Below are 5,652 nucleotides of genomic sequence, written 5' to 3'. Positions count from 1 at the left end.
ATCCTTCCATGGCAAGCTTTATGTTGGGCATCACCGTTGTCAATGGCTACATCCCGTCCTCTCAGTGAAAATGTTCCAAATGCACTATCACCGCACGGCTAATCATCTGTCGGTTCTTGATCATGTCGGAATAGGATCCATTGATCCTTTTGCGTCTGTCACTACGCCCAACACTCGTGAGTTTGAAGCTCGTCACAGTCATCCCTTCCCAGATCCTACTCAGAATACCACAGACAAGGTTTAGACGTTCCAGATCTCAGGAATGACTGCCAATGATTCTAGCTTATACCACAAAGACTCTGATTTAAATCATGAGGCTAAGAGATATGCATTCAATCTAAGGTAGAACGGAGGTGGTTGTCAGGCACGCGTTCATAGGTGAGAATGATGATGAGTGTCACGGATCATCACATTCATCAAGTTGAAGTGCGAATGAATATCTTAGAATGGAAGCAAGCGTAATAGAATGGAAAACAGTAGTAATTGCATTAATTCATGAAGAACAGCAGAGCTCCTCACCCCCAACAATGGGGTTTAGAGACTCATGCCGTAGAGAACACAACAAGAAACGTGTAAAGTGTCATGAGGTACAATATGAATCACTGAAAGTAGTATTTATAGTAAACTAGTGACCTAGGGTTACAGAAAATGAGTAAGCTAGGGTGTTTATTGTAAAATTCCACTTCCGGGGCCCACTTGGTGTGTGCTTGGGCTGAGCATTGAAGCTTTCATGTGTAGAGACATTTCTTGGAGTTAAATGCCAGCTTTTATGCCAGTTTGGGCGTTTAACTCCAGCTTTTGTGCCAGTTCTAGAGTTAAACGCCAAAATTCTTGAGCTGACTTAGAACGCCTGTTTGGGCCATCAAATCTCAGGCAAAGTATGGAATATTATATATTTCTGGAAAGATCAGGATGTCTACTTTCCAACGCAATTGAGATCGCGCCAATTGGGCTTTTGTAGCTCCAGAAAATCCACTTCGAGTGCAGAGAGGTTAGAATCCAATAGCATCTGCAGTCCTTTTTCAGCCTCTGAATCAGATTTTTGCTCAGGTCCCTCAATTTCAGCCAGAAAATACCTGAAATCACAGAAAAACACACAAACTCATAGTAAAGCCCATAAAAGTGATTTTTATTTAAAAACTAATAAAAACATAATAAAAACTAACTAAAATGTACTAAAAACATACTAAAAACAATGCCAAAAAGCGTATAAATTATCCGCTCATCACAACACCAAACTTAAATTGTTACTTGTCCCCAAGCAACTAAAAATCAAATAGGATAAAAAGAAGAGAATATACAATGAATTCCAAAAACATCTATGAAGATCAGTATTAATTAGATGAGCGGGGCTTTTAGCTTTTTGCCTCTGAACAGTTTTGGCATCTCACTTTATCCTTTGAAGTTCAAAATGATTGGCTTCTATAGGAACTCAGAATCCAGATAGTATTATTGATTCTCCTAGTTAAGTATGTTGATTCTTGAACACAGCTACTTTATGAGTCTTGGTTGTGACCCTAAGCACTTTGTTTTCCAGTATTACCACCGGATACATAAATGCCACAGACACATAATTGGGTGAACCTTTTCAGATTGTGACTCAGCTTTGTTAGAGTCCCCAATTAGAGGTGTCCAGAGCTCTTAAGCACACTCTTTTTGCTTTGGATCACGACTTTAACCGCTCAGTTTCAAGTTTTCACTTGACACCTTCACGCCACAAGCACATGGTTAGGGACAGCTTGGTTTAGCCTGCTTAGGCCAGGATTTTATTCCTGTGGGCCCTCCTATCCACTGATGCTCAAAGCCTTGGATCCTTTTTATCACCCTTGCCTTTTGGTTTAAAGGGGTATTAGCTTTTTCTGCTTGCTTTTCTCTTTCTTTTTTTTTTTTTTGCAAGCTTTCTATTCACTGCTTTTTTTTGCTTCAAGAATCAATTTTATGATTTTTCAGATTATCAAATAACATTTCTCCTTTTTCTTTCATTCTTTCAAGAGCCAACAATTTTAACATTCATAAACAATCAAATTCAAAAATATGCACTGTTCAAGCATTCATTCAGAAATACAATAGTATTGCCACCACATCAAAATAATTAAACTGTTTTAAAATTCAAAATTCATGTATTTCTTTTTCTTTTTCAATTAAGAACATTTTCCTTTTAAGAAAGGTGATGGATTCATAGGACATTCATAGTTTTAAGACATAAACTTTAATTTTATTGATTATGGAATAAAAATAAGACTCAAAAATAAATATAAAGGCAGACCCATAATAATAGAAGACAGAAAATTAAAAGCAGAGAAATAAATGACTCTTAAAATAGACTCTTAATAATAAAGGTTATCATAGAGTTGGGACTCAACAACCTTGATTTTGAGAAGTGGATGCTCCTTCTTTTTGTGGGGTGCTTGGTCCTTCAAGGGAGAGCTTCTGGCGCCTCAGCTCCTGTAGCTCACGCCCCTGCTTCTCCTGTTCCTTCAGCAGCTTACAGAGCATGCAGTTTTGATTCTGCTGTTCTTCCTTAAGTTGTTCCATAACTTCCTGAAGCTTGGTAACAGATGCTTCTAAGCGGGTCCAGTAGTCAATTTCAGGAATTTCTGGGAGGAACTCCTGTGCCCTCTTTTTGATGGAGTTGTCTTGCACTTGTCCTTCCATTGACTTCTTGGTGATTGGGTGTTCAATTGGGATGAATTTATCTACTCCCATCCTCACCCCAGCATCTTTACATAGCAGAGAAATTAAGCTTAGGTAGGCCAGTTTGGCTTCAGTGGAGTTCCTGTTTGCAATTGTGTAAATCTCACAAGAAATCAGATGATGAATCTCCACTTCTTTTCCAAGCATAATACAATGAATCATCACTGCTCTTTTGACAGTGACCTCAGAGCGGTTGCTAGTAGGCAATATAGAACGCCCAATGAAGTCCAGCCAGCCTCTTGCAACTGGTTTGAGATCTCCTCTCTTGAGTTGGTTTGGGACACCTTTGGAATTGGTTATCCACTTAGTTCCAGGGAGGCATATGTCCTCTAGAACTTGATCCAACCCCTTATCTACTCTCACCATTCTCCTATTAAAGGATTCAGGATCATCTTGTAGTTGAGGTAGTTTGAAGACCTCTCTTATTTTGTCCAGATGGAAGTAAATAATTCTTCCTCTGACCATGGTTCTGTAGGTATGAAAGGCGGTTCCATTCATTCTCTGCTTATCTGTCAGCCACAGATTTGAGTAGAATTCCTGAACCATGTTTCTTCCAACCTTTGTCTTAGGATTGGCTAGAATTTCCCATCCTCTGTTTCGAATTTGCTCTTGGATCTCCGGATATTCATCTTCTTTCAGATTGAATTTAACTTCCGGGATCACTGACCTCAGACCCATTATTTTGTAGTAATGGTCTGCATGTTCTTTGGTTAGGAACCTCTCTTGATTCCAAAGACTCTTTGGAGTATTCTCTTTCTTGCCTCTTGATTTGGTTTATTTTCCCTTAGGTGCCATGATCTTGATGAGTCTTAGCTCAGTGATCACGGAAAAGCACACCAAATTTAGAGGTTTGCTTGCCCTCAAGCAAAAGAAAGGAAAGGGGAGAGAGAGGAGAAGAGGTAAATTCGAATGGTGTAGAGGAGGGGATGGCTTTCGAAAATTTTGAGAGAGATATGAAAAGATATGGAAAGAATTTGAGAAGATATTTGAGTTTTTGAAGAAGATTTGGAAAGGATTTGAAAGAAATTTAAAAAATAATTTAGAAAATTATTGAATGATGAAAATTGAGGGTGAATGATGAAAGTTTGAAACATGTTTATGCAAAAAATTATGAGTCAAAAAACATGAAATTTGAAAAAATTTGAAGTTGGAAACAAAATCTCCTCCTCCTGCCTTTCTGGCGTTTAACGCCCAGTTGTTGGCCATTATGGGCGTTTAACGCCCAGCCAGGTACCCTGGTTGGCGTTAAACGCCAGAAACTCCTTTATCACTGGACGTTTTGCTGAACGCCCAGGATACTGCAATTCTGGTGTTAAACGCCCAGAATGGTACCCATTACCATTCTGGGCGTTTAACGCCCAAAATGGTACCTTTACTGGCGTTAAACGCCCAGAATGATACCCATTCTGGCGTTTAATACCCAAAATACCCCTTACTGACGTTTTCTTGCCAGCAAGCTCCTTTTCTCTGCTTTTTGCACTGAATCCTTCTGTAACTCTGTGAATTCCTTCATTTTTGATGATTAACCTTTAATGAAAATGTATATCAAGCCTCTACAAGTATTAATTTAAAATAAATAACTTGCTAATGGCTGGGTTGCCTCCCAGCAAGCGCTTCTTTATTGTCTTTAGCTGGACCTTTACTGAGCTTCATTCAAGCCTCAGTTTTGAGCATTCTTGCTCAAAATTGCCTTCAAGATAATGTTTGATTCTCTGTCCATTGACAATGAACTTTTTGTCAGAATCAATATCTTGAAGCTCAACATATCCATATGGTGACACTCCTGTAATCACATATGGTCCCCTCCACCGGGATTTTAATTTCCCAGGGAATAATCTGAGCCTAGAGTTGAATAGTAGAACTTTTTGTCCTAGCTCAAAGACTCTGGATGACAATTTCTTGTCATGCCACTTTTTTGCTTTTTCCTTATAAATTTTTTCATTTTCAAAAGCATTGAGTCTGAACTCTTCCAGCTTATTTAGCTAGAGCAATCTTTTCTCACCAGCTAACTTAGCATCCATGTTTAGGAATCTGGTTGCCCAATAGGCTTTATGTTCCAGTTCCATGGGCAGATGACAAGCCTTGCCATACACAAGCTGGTATGGAGAGGTTCCTATAGGAGTCTTGAATGCTGTTCTGTATGCCCACAGAGCATCATCCAAGCTCTTTGCCCAATCCTTTCTACGGGCAATTACAGTCCGTTCCAGGATTCTCTTTAGTTCTCTATTAGAGACTTCAGCCTATCCATTTGTCTGTGGATGATACGGAGTTGCTAATTTGTGGCTAATTTCATATCGAACCATAGCAGAGTAAAGCTGTTTATTGCAGAAATGGTTCCCCCCATCACTGATTAGTACTCTGGGAACACCAAATCTGCTGAAAATATATTTCTGGAGGAACTTCAGCACAATCTTGGTATCATTAGTGGGTGTGGCAATTGCTTCCACCCATTTAGATACGTAGTCTACTGCCACCAGAATGTAAGTGTTTGAGTATGATGGTGGGAAAGGACCCATGAAGTCAATACCCCATACATCAAACAACTCAATCTCTAGGATCCCTTGTTGAGGCATGGCATAACCATGAGGCAAGTTACCAGCTCTTTGGCAACTGTCACAGTTACGCACAAACTCTCGGGCATCTCTATAGAGAGTAGGCCACTAGAAGCCACTTTGGAGGACTTTAGTGGCTGTTCGCTCACTTCCGAAATGTCCTCCATACTGTGATCTATGGCAATGCCACAGGATCTTCTGTGCCTCCTCTGTAGGGACGCATCTGCGGATCATTCCGTCAGTGCATCTCTTAAAGAGATATGGTTCATCCCATAAGTAGTACTTTGCATCTGAAATTAGTTTTTTCTTTTGCATCCTGCTGTACTCCTGGGGTATGAACCTCACAGCTTTATAATTTGCAATGTCTGCAAACCATGGTGCCTCCTGAATGGCAAAGAGTTGCTCA

This window comes from Arachis ipaensis, chromosome B8 (genome assembly GCF_059453495.1).
Source record: "Arachis ipaensis isolate K30076 ecotype BB chromosome B8, ASM5945349v1, whole genome shotgun sequence".
Classification (NCBI taxonomy): domain Eukaryota; kingdom Viridiplantae; phylum Streptophyta; class Magnoliopsida; order Fabales; family Fabaceae; genus Arachis; species Arachis ipaensis.
The sequence above is the reverse complement of the archived record's forward strand: the minus strand, read 5'-3'. Positions refer to the sequence as shown.